Source organism: Hevea brasiliensis, chromosome 6, assembly GCF_030052815.1.
Source record: "Hevea brasiliensis isolate MT/VB/25A 57/8 chromosome 6, ASM3005281v1, whole genome shotgun sequence".
In the NCBI taxonomy this organism is placed as follows: domain Eukaryota; kingdom Viridiplantae; phylum Streptophyta; class Magnoliopsida; order Malpighiales; family Euphorbiaceae; genus Hevea; species Hevea brasiliensis.
In genome coordinates, this window is record NC_079498.1 from 43,121,864 (window position 1) to 43,138,963 (window position 17,100).

Consider the following 17,100-nt stretch of genomic DNA (forward strand, 5'->3'; position numbering starts at 1 on the left):
AGTGCATGGTAACATATGATTATAGGTTCATTTAAGATAAATCTTATTACTAATTGGGTGGCCATGGCATGATATGCTAGGTGTTAACCATGGTCTATGAGGTTCATAAAATGATTTAGAGAAATCATTTATGGTAAGAAAGAGTTCTGATGATATTAAGAGTTGATATCATGTCTCATTGACAATTAGTGATGAGCCTAGTAAGTCACACACATACACAAGTTATCACCTATTTAAATATGATTTAATTAATTAATTAAAGAGTTTAATTGATTAATTAAATAGGTTTGGTTTGCAATTAAATTGCAAAGTCCCTAGCATGACTTGAAACCAAATCTAGATTATTGGATGTGTAGTATAAATTAAATTTATATTTAAAGTGTTTAAATATGAATTTAATTGATGAGAAATTAATTAATAGAGATTAATTAATTAATTTATATTTGATATAAATTAATTAGAAGAAGAAAATAATTATTTTGGGTTAAGAACTCAAAATTAAGACACAGGGGCATTTTGGTCATTTCACAGTGTGACACGTGGCACCATGAGATAGTGACACATGGGATTACACATAAGCTTGCCAAATGTTTTATAATCATGTAAGATGATTAAAATCAAGATTAAATATAGGTTTGACACTTGGCACAATGTGATTGGGTCACTTAAACCTAGAGCTAATCAAAAGGTGACATGTGGCTAGGGTTTAATGTGTTAACCTAGCTATTTAAGTGTGGTTATGAAAAGAAAAAATAACCAGCAGCCTCTCCTCTCATTTGTCTCGCCACTTTGAGCCTCTCCAGCTATTTCTCTTCATCTCTCATCAATTCAAAGAGATTAGCCATCAATCTCTTGAATTAAGAACACTAGAAATTGTTTCTAGTGTCCTGTTTACATCTCTAATGTCTTAAAAGGCAGAACTTGAATTTCTAATTAATAGAAAAAGCTTTAGAGGCTGTTCAAGGGCTGCCATAGGTGTTCTTGGTGTGGACAAGCTAGAGGGACAACATTTGGTGTCTTGAAGACGAATCTCAAAGGCGCAGACACGCTGCAGTGCATCAAGAGGTTAGTGTAATCGTTCTTGATTTAATCTAGGGTTCTAAAATTAATCTGATTAATTTTAAAATCTTAAATGGCAAATACAGATCCAAAAACATATTAAAAGAGTTTTAATATGTTGTTTATCATTGAAATCAAATAGATAAAAATAAATCTTGCATGGTGCATGTGACCCTAGGTGAAATTTTTGAATTCAATGGTATAATCTTGTGTTTTTCACGCTTCCGTTCCTTCAACAACTCCACTTCAGCACAGCTTTCCATCCTCAGACGGATGGGCAATCAGAAAGAGAAATCCAGGTCCTTGAGGATATGCTGAGGAGTTGTGTCATTGAATTTGAGGGAAGTTGGGATAGATACCTCTCACTGGCAGAATTTGCATACAACAATAGCTATACCAAGCTAGCATCCAAATGGTCCCGTATGAAGCACTGTATGGGAGGAAATGTAGAACTCCAGTGTGCTGGACTGAATTGGGCAAAGACAAACTGGTAGGCCTAGACTTGGTGAAACAGACTGAGGAGAAGGTAAAACTAATCAAAGCCAATCTGAAGGTTCCTCAGATAGACAGAAATCCTATGCCAACTTGAAGAGAAAAGAAATAGAATATGCGGTTGGTGACAAAGTGTTCCTTAAGGTGTCACCATGGAAGAAGGTGCTAAGGTTTGGAAGAAAAGGTAAGTTAAGCCCTAGGTTCATTGGCCCATATGAAGCCATTGAACGTGTGGGTCCAGTGGCCTACAGGCTAGCCTTACCACCAGAGCTGGACAAGATCCACAATGTGTTCCACATGTCTATGCTAAGAAGATACCGCTCAGATCCTTCACATGTCATCTCCATGGAAGAAATTGAAGTACAACCGGATTTGATATATGAAGAAGAACCCATATGGATCCTGGCTCGGGAAGTAAAAGAGTTGAGGAATAAGCAGATTCCACTAGTGAAAGTGCTTTGGAGGCACCATAACGCCGAGGATGCCACTTGGGAAAGTGAAGAGATGATGAGGCAATAGTTCCCTCAACTGTTTGCATCATGAAAATTTTGAGGACGAAATTTAAATTAGAAAAAAAGAGTTGTAACACCCTCCCTGTAGCAACTCCATACATTCTACTGTTCCGGTGATCAGTGTTGGTCTGAACAACTAGAACGTCCGGAAAAATATTTAAACTAAATCGAGGAACCATAATTAACTCAAATATTAATAAGAAAAATTTAGGAAAAATTTTGAAAATAAAATAAAATCAAGTTAAATGAGCCGGTGCTCTAGCGATGGGTAACCCAGTGGGAAGTTGCGGTCCTCGCAACTAGAAGCCCTAAACCGGGGAGAAAATTCATAAAATAATTTTGGGATTTCAGAGAACAGTCATTGAGGTTCCTAAAGCATTAGAATGCCAAGAAAATGCTTAGAAAAATTTTTAAATCGGTACAGACAATTTTGATCTGTTAAGCCAAACGGAGGGCATTTTGGTCATTCACCTTTAGAGGTGATTTTTGGCCGACTTATCCAGTTAAGTAAATAATTATTATGACATAAAATATGAATAAATATTGCGAAAAATTAAATTAAAAATGAGTAGCAAAGAAAAGAAAAAAAAATGAATTAAAATTACAATTTTGACCTCATGCTTATGTCACTGAGCACTCTCACACAATCACATTGTGACACATGTCCATAAACCACTTAAAATGAGTTAAATGGGCAGAAAATTGAAATGAAAAAATTGCACTTTTCTTCCTCATTTCCCGTCCACCATAGCCAAGAAGCTCTCTCATCATTTTCTCTTTTAAAGCTTAATTTTCCTAAGCTTCCTCCCCACAAAACCCTAAACTCACTTCACTTCCCACACCTTGGAGAAGCTAGTTGTAGCAAAAAGAAGAGAAAGGATTGAAGTTTTATTACCTAGAAATTCTGCTCAAAGAGGTTAGTGTCCAATCTCCTATCTCTTTTACTTAATTCATGTTTATTGGCATGAGATAAGTGGAAAAATGTAAGAAAAACAAAATAAAACTTATTTATATTCATCCCTACAATTTGGGCAACCTAGGGATGGTTAGGGTTTGATAAATTTACTTGAAGTAAAGTGTTTATGAGCTGCCCATAGCATGAGATGAGTGATTGAACATGTAAGAGTAAGTGAAATGCAAGTGTGATGCATGAATGAACGTTGAAAATGTGGACACTTGAACAACATTAGGGTTTGCTCATGTGATGGTTTATTAACCTTGTAATAGTCAATTAGTGACCATTTGAATGTGTATGATGAGGAAATGAAGTGAGTTGAGGCTTGGCATTTGAGTGTGGGTGAGCTGCCTTGGCTGACTTGCAGGACTGAGCATGAGTCCAGCAGGTTTGGGCAGTTATAAATGGAGTTGTAGAGGTTTAATTTGTGCAAGGCTAATTGGACATGAAACTAGACACATAATGGCACAACGTTAGTGAAGAAACCCTGCTCAGAAAACAAAACCAAGTTGACCTAAAAATTGCCCTAATCCAGGTGACTTGCATTCTGCCTAGGCAAAATGACCAAATGAATAGTGTTTATTCATTTGGTCATAACTCAATATAGAAAGGTCTAATTGACCTGAAATTTTACCGTCAGAAGCTAAAACATAGACCTACAACTTTCATGAAGAGCACAAATCCAAATTCTAACCATAACCTAGTCAAATTTCTAACCAAACTTAGGTTACCAAATCTGGCAGAACCAGTTTTGCCAAGAATTTTAGATTCTGTCCAATCCGGCCAGTTATGGTGTTTAGGCCATAACTTGAGTTACAAAACTCCAAATGGAGTGATTCAAAAAAGGAAATGTAACTAGACACAATAAGAAACAATTTTCATGAAGATAATTTTGCCATATTCTTACTATACAATTGACCAATGGAATAGTAAACATGAGGCTTGAAATCTGAAAATTTTGAATAACTAACACTAAGCTTAGAAATGGTATTGGCAACCAATACCAATAATTTTAGAATGCAAACTGTGGTATGTTGGGAGTATTAGAACCAATATATCTATTGTCTATGCAAAAGTCAACGTTTTAGTTGACTAAGGAAATAAATAGTAACACCTAAACCTAAATTTCAAGAATTGTAAAGTTTAAAAGTATAACATGCCCTAGCACACCTAGCAAGATCGGTTTGGATAGGTTGGCATGCCAATAGGGTTTTGTTAGCAGTACTGCACATGGCACTATGCCATTCTGTGATTTCATGGCTTTTAGCCATTCTGACATTGTGTTGAGACTTGGCCTTGTGCCTAATGTTATTACAGCTTATTAGCTATTCTGTTGCACACCGGGAGACACATATGTAACCGATGGTGTGACGGCCCGAGGTACTTGATACCCAGTGCCAGTTTACCCGTTTATCCAGTCCAGTCGCCCAGTATAGGTTACTTGGGCAACCAAAAATGAAAGTGGGTAAATTTAATGAAATTATGAATATAACAAGTACATAATAAATAAGACTACAAATAATTATCGAAAAATTATCTGCATAAGACATCAGAACATGCACTGTATATTTATTTTCTATTATTTGTTTTATTTTATTATTGGCACCACTAAGCATTATTGCTTAGCGCATTACTTTTGCCATGTGTAGGTTCTGGAGAGACCGACCAAGAGCCCAGTAGACCATAGACTGGGTGAGACCTTCTGCAGCTTTGCATAGTGTCCGTGTCACCTCACCAACATCAGTGCATTGGTAGGACACTAGGTTTCATTTTGGGTATTTTGTAATTAACTTTTATTTTCTCATGTGTAATTAAGACTTATGTAATGTATTTTGGTATTGATGTAAATAGTGGAAATTGTGCTTCTGAATGAAAAAGTGAATATTTATTATTGACTTTTACATAAATATCGTATGAAATGAATGATTGAGAAATGGAAATGTTGTTAAAAAATATTAAGATTTTGTTGATGAAATGGAGTTTGGGATTGATTGATTGAAAATTTTGGAAGTGCTTTCACAGGTTCCGAAGAACTGTTTTATCCATTTTTAGCCGGCACTCTGCCGGATTTTCTATAAAATTTGCTAAACCTCTAATAAATTATAATTTCAACAAATGATTGAAATGAATTATATTTCATAAATTGTACTTCATAACTATAAAAAAAATAAATTAGGAAGAATAAAAATAATTGAAATAAAATAGGGTGTTCCGGTACACGGTGTGGCATATCTTACTCGGCTATACTGTAGACGGGTAAGGGGTGTCACAGACACACACACCAAGAATGCTGCCGATGGAAAAAGCTAAAACTAGAAGTAAGGAATTATAGAAAAGACAAAATATGATCTTATACTTTGCATGTGATGACCTCAAAAATATAATTTCCCATGAATCTAAAGCCTAAGCTCTTATACCAACTTTTTCATGACCTAATTTTATGGGCTAGACCAGCATTAGGACTTGAATAAGCATAAAGCCCCTAAAACCTATAGTAAGCCTCATTGTTTCTAAACCCATAGCCAACCCTAAACTCAAGGCCTATCATATGAATAAAATATTATTAAACATTATAAAATATTATAAAACAAATTAGGGAGTCCAACTCAACCCAATTATCATCATAACTACATAATTAGAGGAGCCTAGCCCAACCCTAAACTCAATAAATTTAATACATTTAATATCAAACATTATTAACAATTAATACAATATATACATATATACTAGTTTATATATTATTTAAAATTACAATTTCTAAAATTATCTATTTCTAATACAGTTCTATAAATGAATATGCACTAAATAAACAAATCATTCAATTCTTACATGAGAGGAGAAGTTGGAGCCACACACGTGCCCAATATGTTTTGGAGCCAACCCCATACCTTGACTTCCTTAAAGTCGAACATGTTCTCTTATTCCATGCTATAGGAGTCAGTGAAATATAGCACCTGTACCTATCCTGCAGGTGGCAAGAGTCAGCAAAAGTATAGCGCATATACCTACCTCGCCCATCCATATCCATGAGAGTTTGCGAATTTCTCATGCCGTACCTACCTCTGGTTTTACATATCTGTAATACATATATGTAAGCTTCCAACATATCCCCAAGGCAGCATAACACATAATATTTTAATACAACAAATAGGGGATGCTCCTGATATGATAACTAATTACATATGCATAAGTGAATGCATGAGCATGCCAGTAAATATAAAATATAAGAATATAATTAATATTAAAATTATAAAAGTAATCAATATCCAACTCTAGTTGGAAAAAGAAGATTGGCAGGCATCGATCACTTATACAAACACATTGATCTTTATTAATTGATTGATAAAAATAATTAAATTAAACCAAAGAAGCAAGAATTTAATCCAAGGGTCTTGTTGAAATTTCAGTAAAGTCTCCTTTATAACTAAACCTAACCCCCTGCATGAAAACTCAACAATCGTAATGCACAGGGCCCTAGGACCACAATAGTAATCACAATGCTCATCCATGACCAATAAGAAACCTAATCTAGGTCCATATCTATAAATTTCAACTCGAGTTCCTAACTCATTTACAGTTCAATTAATTACTTTTAGTGTTATCGTCGATTTAATCGCACCTAATAAAATGTTAATAATTATTCTATAATTATATTTAATTTACGAGAATCGAAAAAGCTCAAAAATCTCACTAATTAATCTAAGTTGTCTGATAATCACCTTTTTTAAATATTGTCCGATCAGAGTGGGTTGGTCTCATCTTGAAGGTCTTGGTTGCTGAGTTTATTGGTGGTCTGGGATTACTGATCCAACAGTCGAATCGTTTGGAAAGTGCCTCAGAAGCTATTGTTCACTATTTTTCTTCTTTCCTTTAAAATGGCAATCACCTATGATCGCAATAGCGAGATCAATTGTGGTGGTCGAGCATAGCTGAACATCAGAGATGTTCGAAATTCGATAAGGCTACTCGCGGGTCTCATGTAAACCTGATTTGACCTCCATTTGTTGTCCCTAGTTGGACCTATTTTGGATATCCTTACGCTCATCGAACTTAGTTGGAGAGATGAGGTTGAGCTGTTGGTGCCAAAGAAGTTGATTAGAGGGAGGAATGACATGGCTCACTCCTCGTCAGTGTGCAATGTAGGGAAGAAAGAAGGTAAGTGGGGTGCTGATTGTGAATTGCATAAAGGAAGGGAAGAATTTATTTGATTGGTCCATTTTTTTTTTCTTATTATTATTATTATTATTATTATTATTATTATTATTATTATATGTTTTGTAAGTACAAGTTAATTACATAACTTTTGTACTAGATTAATGTAAAATACAAACTATTTAAATCTTGATTTGAATTTAAATAAGCAAATTAAAATAAAAAGAATAGGTAGAGAATAATACTTAATTTTTCGTGAAAAATTGAAATTATAGCAATTAAATTATCAATAAGAATATTGTTAAAATCATTAGTTCAAAAATGCAAAATATAATCTCTAATAATAATAACATAATCTTTATTTAATATAATTAGCGCAATCCAAAAATTAAATAAAGATTTAATTTAATATAATAATAATTTCTAAATGAGAACTTTAAATTATAAAAATTTCAATAATGGATATTAGAATAATGTTGAGAACTATATTTTTATTTATTAGTTTTTTTTTTAAATTTAGGTCGTTACATGTAAAGATGTAAACAATGCTTCTGTAAGTAAAATGCACCTTAACATGCCTTAGGGTGCAAAGTTAGTAATTTTAAAAAAAATTTATAACTCTAGGTTTTATGCAATATATAAATACTTTATACTATTACAAAAACACTTAGTTTTAGTCATAAAACATATTTCTCAATTGCTAACATGCATAATTAGCCATTAGGAAATAAAACCCCTAAATTTACAAGTTAGGGTTTATATAAAAAAAAAAACTCACCCTAAAGGCGCATAATCAAATTCTCACACCAAATTCGAAGAGTGAAGCCACCGAGTGTTGGCTCTCTAGCTTGTCCACACAAGCCCCTTGATCAAAGCACCTTGACCTAAGGTATAACTCTTGATTCTCCTTCCTTATGGTTCGGCCAAATTGGAAAGAAAGGAAAAGAAAAGTTTTTCTTGGTTCTAAGTAAGTAGAAATAGTCTTTCTGGATAAGTCATGCCCAATGAAGTATCCTAGATTATGAACCAAAATTTATAATACTTGTATTAAAATATTCTGTCATTCATATTCTTAACAACTTAAGAATAGAACATCTAACCAGATATTAAAGGATATTTTCAATTAAATTCAAACCATTCAAATTTAAAAGAAAATAATATTTGCTATTAATGAGAAATAAATATGTACAATACAATAATATGCACTAAGGCATACTACTAACAATCTCCCACTTGTATTAGAGCCATTTATTATAAAATCTTAGACCCATATTTTTCAGATATCGATCTAACTGGCTTTGTGTCATGGCCTTGGTGAAGGGATCAGTTGAATTATCATGGATGCTATTTTCTGTATGGCTATATCACTTCTCTCAATTACTTCTCTGATAATGTGATAGCGCCTTTCTATGTGTTTAGATTTCTGATGAGACCAGGGTTCCTTTGCTTGAATAACAACACCATTGTTGTCATAATATAATGAAATTGGTGACACAATCGAAGGAACCACTCCAATTTCTATTACAAACTTCTTTATCTAAATAGCTTCCTTTGCCGCATCAGATGTAGCGATATACTCGGCCTTTGTAGTTGAGTCAATAGCTATTATTTGCTTGGAACTCTTCCAACTAACTACGCCTCCATTATATAAGAACATAAAATCGGAGATAGACTTTTTATCATCCACATCTTATTGGAAATCAAAATCTGTAAATCCATCCAGTTGTAGATCACCTCCTCCATATATCAAGATTAAATCCTTAGTTCTTCTCAAGTACTTAAGGATATTCTTGATAGTAATCCAGAGTTCCAAACCTGGATTAGATTGAAACCCACTAGTCAAACTAACTGCATAAGAGATATCCGACCTTGTACACAAAATTACATACATAAAGCTTCCAATTATCAAAGCATATGGAATCCTTGCCATTTTCTCTCTTTTCTCAGGTGTCTTTAGAGACATCTCCTTGAAAAGGTGGATACCATGCCTTACAGCTAACAATCCTCTCTTGGAATCAAGCATATTAAACCTATTTAACACCTTTTCCAAGTGTAGATTCTAGAATAAACTAACCATTCTTTTTTATCTATCTCTATAGATACGAATTCCCCAAATATAGGTGGTTTCCACTAAGTCTTTCATGGAGAAAGTATTCGACAATTATATTTTTACAATAGTTAGCATACCAACATCATTACCCATTAATAATATATCATCCATATACAAAACAACAAAAGTGAGTGCACTCCCACTAATCTTTTTGTACACACATGGTTCATCCTCATTCTTGATAAAACCAAAAGATTTTAATGGCCTCATCAAAATGGATGTTCTAGCTCCTCGAAGCTTGCTTTAGATTGTAAATGGATCTTTTAAGCTTGCATATTTTGGAACGATCTTAGGATTCAAAACCCCTAGGTTATTCCATGAATATGTTTTCCTCTATATATCCATTGAGGAAAGCAGTTTTGACATTCATTTATCTAATCTAGTCATAGTATACGGCTATGGTCAATAAAATCCGAATGGATTTATGTATGTCTACAGGTGAAAAAGTCTCTTCATAATCGATCCCCTGCGTTTTGAGAAATCCTTTCACAACTAGCCTTGCTTTGTGGGTCTCCACCTTTTCATCAGAACAAATTTTCTTCTTGAAAACTCATTTATTCCTTATTTGTACAATACCTTCAGGTGGGTCTACAAGATCCTCAACTTGGTTCTTGTACATAGAATCCATTTTAGATTTCATTACTTTAATCCATTTTAAAGAGTCTATATCTGATATAGCTTCTTCATAGGTCATAGGATCATCACCATAATCTATTTCCTTATGAACAAATAACTCTTGTTCATTCTCATGAAGAAATCTATATCTCTTTGGCAAATGAGATATTCTAGTTAATTTTCGAGGTTATGTTATGGATATATCATCAATATGTATAAGCTGACTGGATAAACCTATATCCATATTGTCTATTGGTTGATTAGAATTCTCTAATTTCAATTCTATCTACCTTCCTTTGCCACGTTCTTAAATTAACTCTTTTTTAATAAAAATAGCATCTCTGCTTATCACAACTCTTTGTGATAAAGGAAAATAGAAATAATATCCAAAACTATCTTTTGGATACCTAACAAACCTTCCCTTCTCTGATTTGGTTTCCAATTTATTAGTTTTTAGCATTTTAATATAAGCTGGACAACCCCATATCTTAATATGCTTAAGACTTGGTTTCTTGCCATGCCATATCTCATATGGGGTGGAAGAGACTAATTTAGAAAGGACTTGATTAAGAATATATAAAGTTGTATCTAGTGCAAATCCCCATAAGGAGATTGGAAGATCTGTGTAGTTCATCATACTTCGTACCATAGCTAATAAAGTACAGTTTCCCCTTTCAGATACATCATAATTGTGGCATTCCTGGAGGAGTCAATTGAGAAACAATGCCCTGTTCTTTTAAAAAACTCATTGAATTCAGTATTCATGTATTCACCTCCTCGATCTGATCATAGAGTTTTAATACTTTTTCCTGTTTGTTTCTCTATTTCAGATTTGAATTCTTTGAACTTTTCAAAGGATTCATATTTGTATTTCATCAAACACAAATGTCCATACCTAGATTTATCATCAGTAAAGGTAATGAAATAGTAATAACTGCCTCTTGCCATTTCTTTAAATGGACTGCATACATCACTATGTAGTAGCTCCAAAATATCATCATCTCTTAACCCTTGTCCAATAAAGGGAGATCTAGTCATTTTTCCTTGAAGACAGAATTCACAAGTTGGAGTAGGTTCAGAACCTAATGAAGATAAAATCCCTATGTTCTCTAATTTTGTAATCCTATCTTCTGCAACAGGACCCAATCTTAAGTGCCATAGATGTTTTGGACTTGATTTGGTTTCAATGATGGCATTAAACTCAATTTGATTGCTGAGAGCTATTTTGTAATTAGTATACAAATAATAAAGATCATCATGCAAATTACCCATACCAACAATTTTATTTCCAAAATAAATATTGCAAACATCATCAATGAATCGATATTTATATCTGTTACTAGTAAAACTAGATACATAAATGATGTTCTTAAAAGCATTAGGCACATACAGTACATGATCTAAATATAAAACATGTCCACTTAGATACAAATATTTAGACCCTTTGGCTAAGGCTACAATTATTGCTTCATTGCCAATTCTAAGTCTAACATCCTGTGCAACCAAGCTTTCATAGCTTGCTAGTTCCTACATATCAAAACATATGTGAGAACTTGCACCAGTATCTAAAACTCAAGCTGTAGATGAACCAAGAGTATTATCTGAATCTAAATAACAAGATATGGACATACCTTCAGAAGGCTTATCCTTCTTATTTTTCAGAATCGCTAAATAGTCAGGACAATTTCTTTTCCAATGCCCTTCTTTTTAATAATGGAAACACTTTCCCTTATTTGGAACAACCTCAGATTTCTTCTTCTTGGACTGGTTCTTGGCTATCTTGCTAGATGGACCAGGAATAGAAGGTTTCTTCTTCTTGTTACCTTTCTTCTTCGTAGACTTTCTAGAAGAAGAAGAAGCAACGAAAGCAACCTCCTTTCCCTTATTTCTGAGCATATTTTTCTATGCTATGACTAGCAAGTTTAACAAGCTAGCTAAGGTGTACTCCTGTTTAGTCATATGAAAGTTTGTGATAAAAGATCCAAATGACTCAAGTAGGGATTGGAGTATCAAATCCGTCTGTAACTAGAAGTTTGTAGTGAAATCAAGAGCTTCCAACTGCTCTATCAATATGATCATCTTATAAATATGGGCTCCCACTTCCATTCTCTTAGTCATCCTCATTCTGAACAGTTGCTTAGATATTTCATATCTAGCATTTCTATTGTGCTCACCATATAACTCTTATAGGTCATCGATGATATTTGATGCATAATGCATCTTTTCATATTGCTTCTATAACTCATTGGTCATAGAAGCCAACATATAGCACCTAGCCCGTATGTCATGTTCTTTCCATCTATCCACGATGTCCTGTTCCTACTATGAGGCCCTTTCTAGCAAAGGACTAGGAATCTTTGAATTTAGAATGCATCATATACGCTCTAAATTAAGGACAATCCTTAGATTTCTTAACCAATCTAAGAAATTTGGACCAGTTAGCCTGTTATGATCGAGAATGCCAGCTCATATGTTGGATGGATGTGGTTGTGTAGTCATTTTATCAGATTATATTGTAGAAAATAATAAGATTCTAACTAGCATATTGTATCAAGTATATTACCAAAATGATTATGGTCTTTTAATCAAATTAGTCCTCCTACTAATTTGGCGAATCCTAAACTTCCAAAGTAGGAAATGAAAATCCCATTTAGGTTGGATTTTTAGTGGGTGATTGAATTCTTATAAACTGTTAATCATCCTCAAGTACATATATTCTTGGATTCATAACAATTCATAAGTGAGTAACTCTTTACTTATCACATCCCATGTGAGGTTCAATCAATTATTTAGCCCCTAATGCTCAAAGCCTTAGGTTCATCCATTCTTAATTTATCCTGCATTAGTTAAGTTGATCCCACTAAGTCAGCAAGCATGCAAATTTGATGTAACGTCCTCACTTTACGTAGTCCATACATTCGACTACTCTGATGACCTGATATCGATCCGGACAAGTCAGGATGTTTGGAACTACACTTCAGTGATAATAAACAGGCATAAAACGATGAAATAAATAAAAAGAAAATATAAGAAAAATTAAAGAAAAATAAAAGAGAAAGTGAAACTAAGTTAAACGAGCCGGCACCGTAGCGATGTGTGACCGCACCGGAAAGTTATGGCGAAGGCAATTGTGGACCTAGGACCACGGAAAACCCTCAGAATTAAGTTTCGAGACATAATTAAAGACATATTGAAGTATAATTGACATTAGAAATGTCAAAGAAAATTAAAGAATTAGTACAAAGAAAAACGAAAAATTCAAGAAACTGATAAAAATCTGTGTTATCGAAAAATCGGGAATGCAACCCGAAGAGGGGCATTTTGGTCATTTGACACCTAGATCTACCTATTGACCTCAATGTCCATTAAAAATGAGTGATAGCACACTTTGAAAATGTCATAAAAATTTAAAATTGTGGTACATAATATAAATGATGAAAAAAATGGGATATAATTTGAATAATCAAACTTTAACATATAATATTAATTAAATAAACTTTAGTGGAGGGTTAGTGGGGGCTATTTATACTTAAGTGGACAGCCACTTCATTTCAGCACCTTCATCTTCTTCATTCACTCACCATTGCCGAATTTAAGAGCTTCCAAACCCTCCCATGGCCACCCAAATGCATGGCACACTCCACCCATTTTCAAGCTGAATTTTTTTACTTGTCTTAATTAAAGTTGATCACCACATCACAAGGAAGAAATTGATGGTAATTTGAAGAGGAATAATTAAGGTTTGATCAAGCTCCATAACAAGGTAAGTGTTCAAATTCCTTTCCCTCTTAAGTAAAGTTTGTGGGAACCTTGAGATAAGTAAATTAATGAAGAAATTTTGAGGTTTTGATGAGTTATTATTATGTACTAATTTTGGCAGCCATGGTGAACTAAGAAGAGTTTTAAACTCCATGAATTAAATTAGTGAATATTGGTATTAATAGATTCATGGAAGTGTATAGTAAATTATTGGTTGGAATTCCATGTAATTTTAAGGTACAATCATGTATACTATGTTGATTTTGACTTTGTGAATTAAAATTGTATTTGGTGTATTGAGGACTTGTATATACTGCTCCAATTGACCATAATGAGATGTAATAAATGATATTAGTACATTATAATTCCAGAATTCAAGTATGGGAGTTAAGGATTAGGGCTTTGAATGTGTAATGCTTGTGTAATTGAAAATTTATATAAGGGCAGTATGCATTTAGGGCTATAACCTAAATTGTGTGAACCCAATTGGTATGAGGCCAATTGGAGGTGAAACTAGGCACAAAATTTGCCAACTTTCATGCTAGAAGCCTACCCAAATTTTGCCTAGAAGTGACCTAAAAAGATTGACCAAATCTGGATTGGTGACTTTGCAAACCTGAAAATTGACCATTTGAATAGCAGTCAGTATTTTGGACATAACTCACTCAAAACAAGTCCAAATGACCTCAAATTTATACCATGGAAAGCTTAGACATAGAGCTACAACTCTTATGAAGACACCAAAGCCCAGAAATAATCAAAACCAAGTCAAAATGCTTGTAAAATTTGGGTTACAAAAACTGGCCGAATTGACTTTGACCTAAAAATGACCTAAACTTTGCAATATATGTGCAACTTGACCAGCATTAGTAAAATGACCATAACTTGGTCCATAGAACTCCAAATGACATGAAATCAGTCCCAAATTTTCAATAAGACATAGATCTACAATATTGATAATTTGACCAAAACCCTAAAATCAAGGGAACTAGGTCAATTAACTTGATTAATTTGGCACACTAAATCTAGAATTAGCACATTTGACCATAAAATCCAAAAAATTCAAATAAGCATATCTCCCATTAGAAGTGTCCAATTTAAATGAGCCATAACAATCTGGAAAGCTAAGAAAGAGACCTAAAACATTGTTCTAGACAACTTCCTCAAATTATAAATGTAAAAGGTCAGAATTTAAGGTCATGCCATTGACCTAATTGAGGACCATGCCAATATAGGACCTTTGAGTCCAAGTTAATAATTTGTTTATAAAGAATTCTATAAGACTTGAAAAATGGTAAGCAAAATTTATGGTTGTCCCTAAAACATAGAGCAACAATACTTATGAAGAATGCTAGACCTCAATGTGATTACAAATAGTTCAAATAAATTAGTAAATTCAGAACCGAAAATGTCTAAAAAGGAAACTAAACTTTAGATTTGACCTAGTTATGATTAATTGACCATAACTTGAGCTATACAACTCCAAATGGAGTGATTCAAAAACGAAATAAAAAAAGACACAATGAGAAACAATTTAATGAAGAGAAATCAATTAAATTTACACTATAGCCTGGTCCAATAGATAGTAAACATTGGCTATAAAATCTGCAAAATGGCATTAAAATACAATAAGCTTTAAAATGAAATTGGTAACATATACCAACACTTAGAGACTATAAAATGTGACAAATTGGGAACATTAAAATTGACTCACTTAGAATGCATCAAAGGTCAACATTATAGGTTGACTAATGAAATGAATTGAAGAGAATAGTACTAAGAAAATTTAGATATTGAATTTTATTGTTAGAAGCAATTTAACTGAGCATTGAAACACTTTAAATTGTGTGTTTCAGTTGAAAAGGATATTGAAAAGCATAAGGAACATTGAGTCAACGCCTAGAGGTGACTCAAACCAGGTCTGTGCATAATACTTTTTATATTCACTGCTTTATTATAAACTTTATTTGGAGAAATGAGTTATGAATAATTTTTTATTGTTTTGGTTTTGGGAATTTTATTTGAGAATTATTGTGTTGCCTACTTTGTAAATGGAAATTTTGAGATAAATTGTGTTTAGTGGTATCAGAGCAAAGTAGGGATGATGATATGTAATGCCTACGATTCCTGGGAACTCTCATGCGTGAACTCAGGAGCTTGCAGGGACGGCGATACGTAACGCTTGCAAGTGCTCCGATAGGTACACTGTATTCCTCCCTCTTTGACTTGCTAGTCTGAGGTGAGAATGGATGAGTTCTCATTAGCTAGCTAGCCACCTCCCTCATTGATTTTGATTAGTGCAGTGAGTTTGTCTTGTCATGGTGTACAACATGGCATGTTTGGAAAAGTTTGTGTCATGACCTAAGTTGTGTTATTGATTGGCAACACTGTGTTATTCAATTGTTTGATCCAATTTGTGTTATACGAACTTTGAAAATTGTGACATAAAATTGTGATTATTTGAATTGTGAATTGTTGATAAATGTTTTATATACTGCATATTAAATTGTTATTGTGCACCACTGAGTAAATTTTACTCAGCGATAGCTTTTTCATTGCTGTCGCAGGTAGACAGACAGATAAAACAGCAGAGTGGGTTGCTTGTGCTATATTTTTGGGATTTTGCCGGGTATATTGAGTATACCACTTCCTTGTAAATATTATTGTAATGTATGTGCACTATATGTATATATTGTACTTGGTCTTGAGCAGTTGTAAACTAAAGTTATAAATTATTTTTGGCCTGGAAAAATATTGTAGTATAATTTTCTTTTCTCAGCTTTGAAATACTTAGTCATTTTGCATTCTATTTTTGAAACTACTGAAAGTGATGTTGAATTGAGTTTGACTTATGTTTGAGAAAATTGATTTGTGTTGAGTCATATTGGGTTTGGGACTAAAACAAATATATTGGAAGTGTTTTCTACAGGTTTTTGAAGAACTGTTTTGCTCCAAATACAAATGGCACTCTGCCAAAATTTTTATAAAATGTGTGGCTATTTCAGACCTAATATGTGATTTAACTTCGATTAAAAATTTTTTTAACACCTGTCAAAAGTGCTCACCACTGTAAAAAGAAATAAGAAAAGATTTAAAATCCCTTGTAGTGTATTTAATGGGTTATCAGTAGACGAAGTTTGGTAATTCATTAGGTATACTACGTGATCATGTTACATCTTACGGAAGCGTAGGGTGTGACATGTTTAGTGGTATCAGAGCAATGGTTTTAAAGTAAATTTTGAACTGTGAATTTGAAATCTTTTTATCGGTAAATACAACTGCTCAAATGTTTGATGCATACAGTACATTACATCATAAATATGATCTAATGGAGAGAAATCTCCTTCTGTTGGTTGTATAAAAAATAGAAAATCCTGTGAAAAGATATGGAAGAGAAGAATAAGACAATAGAACAGTCTGTGACGACAAAAGTACAAAGTGAGGCC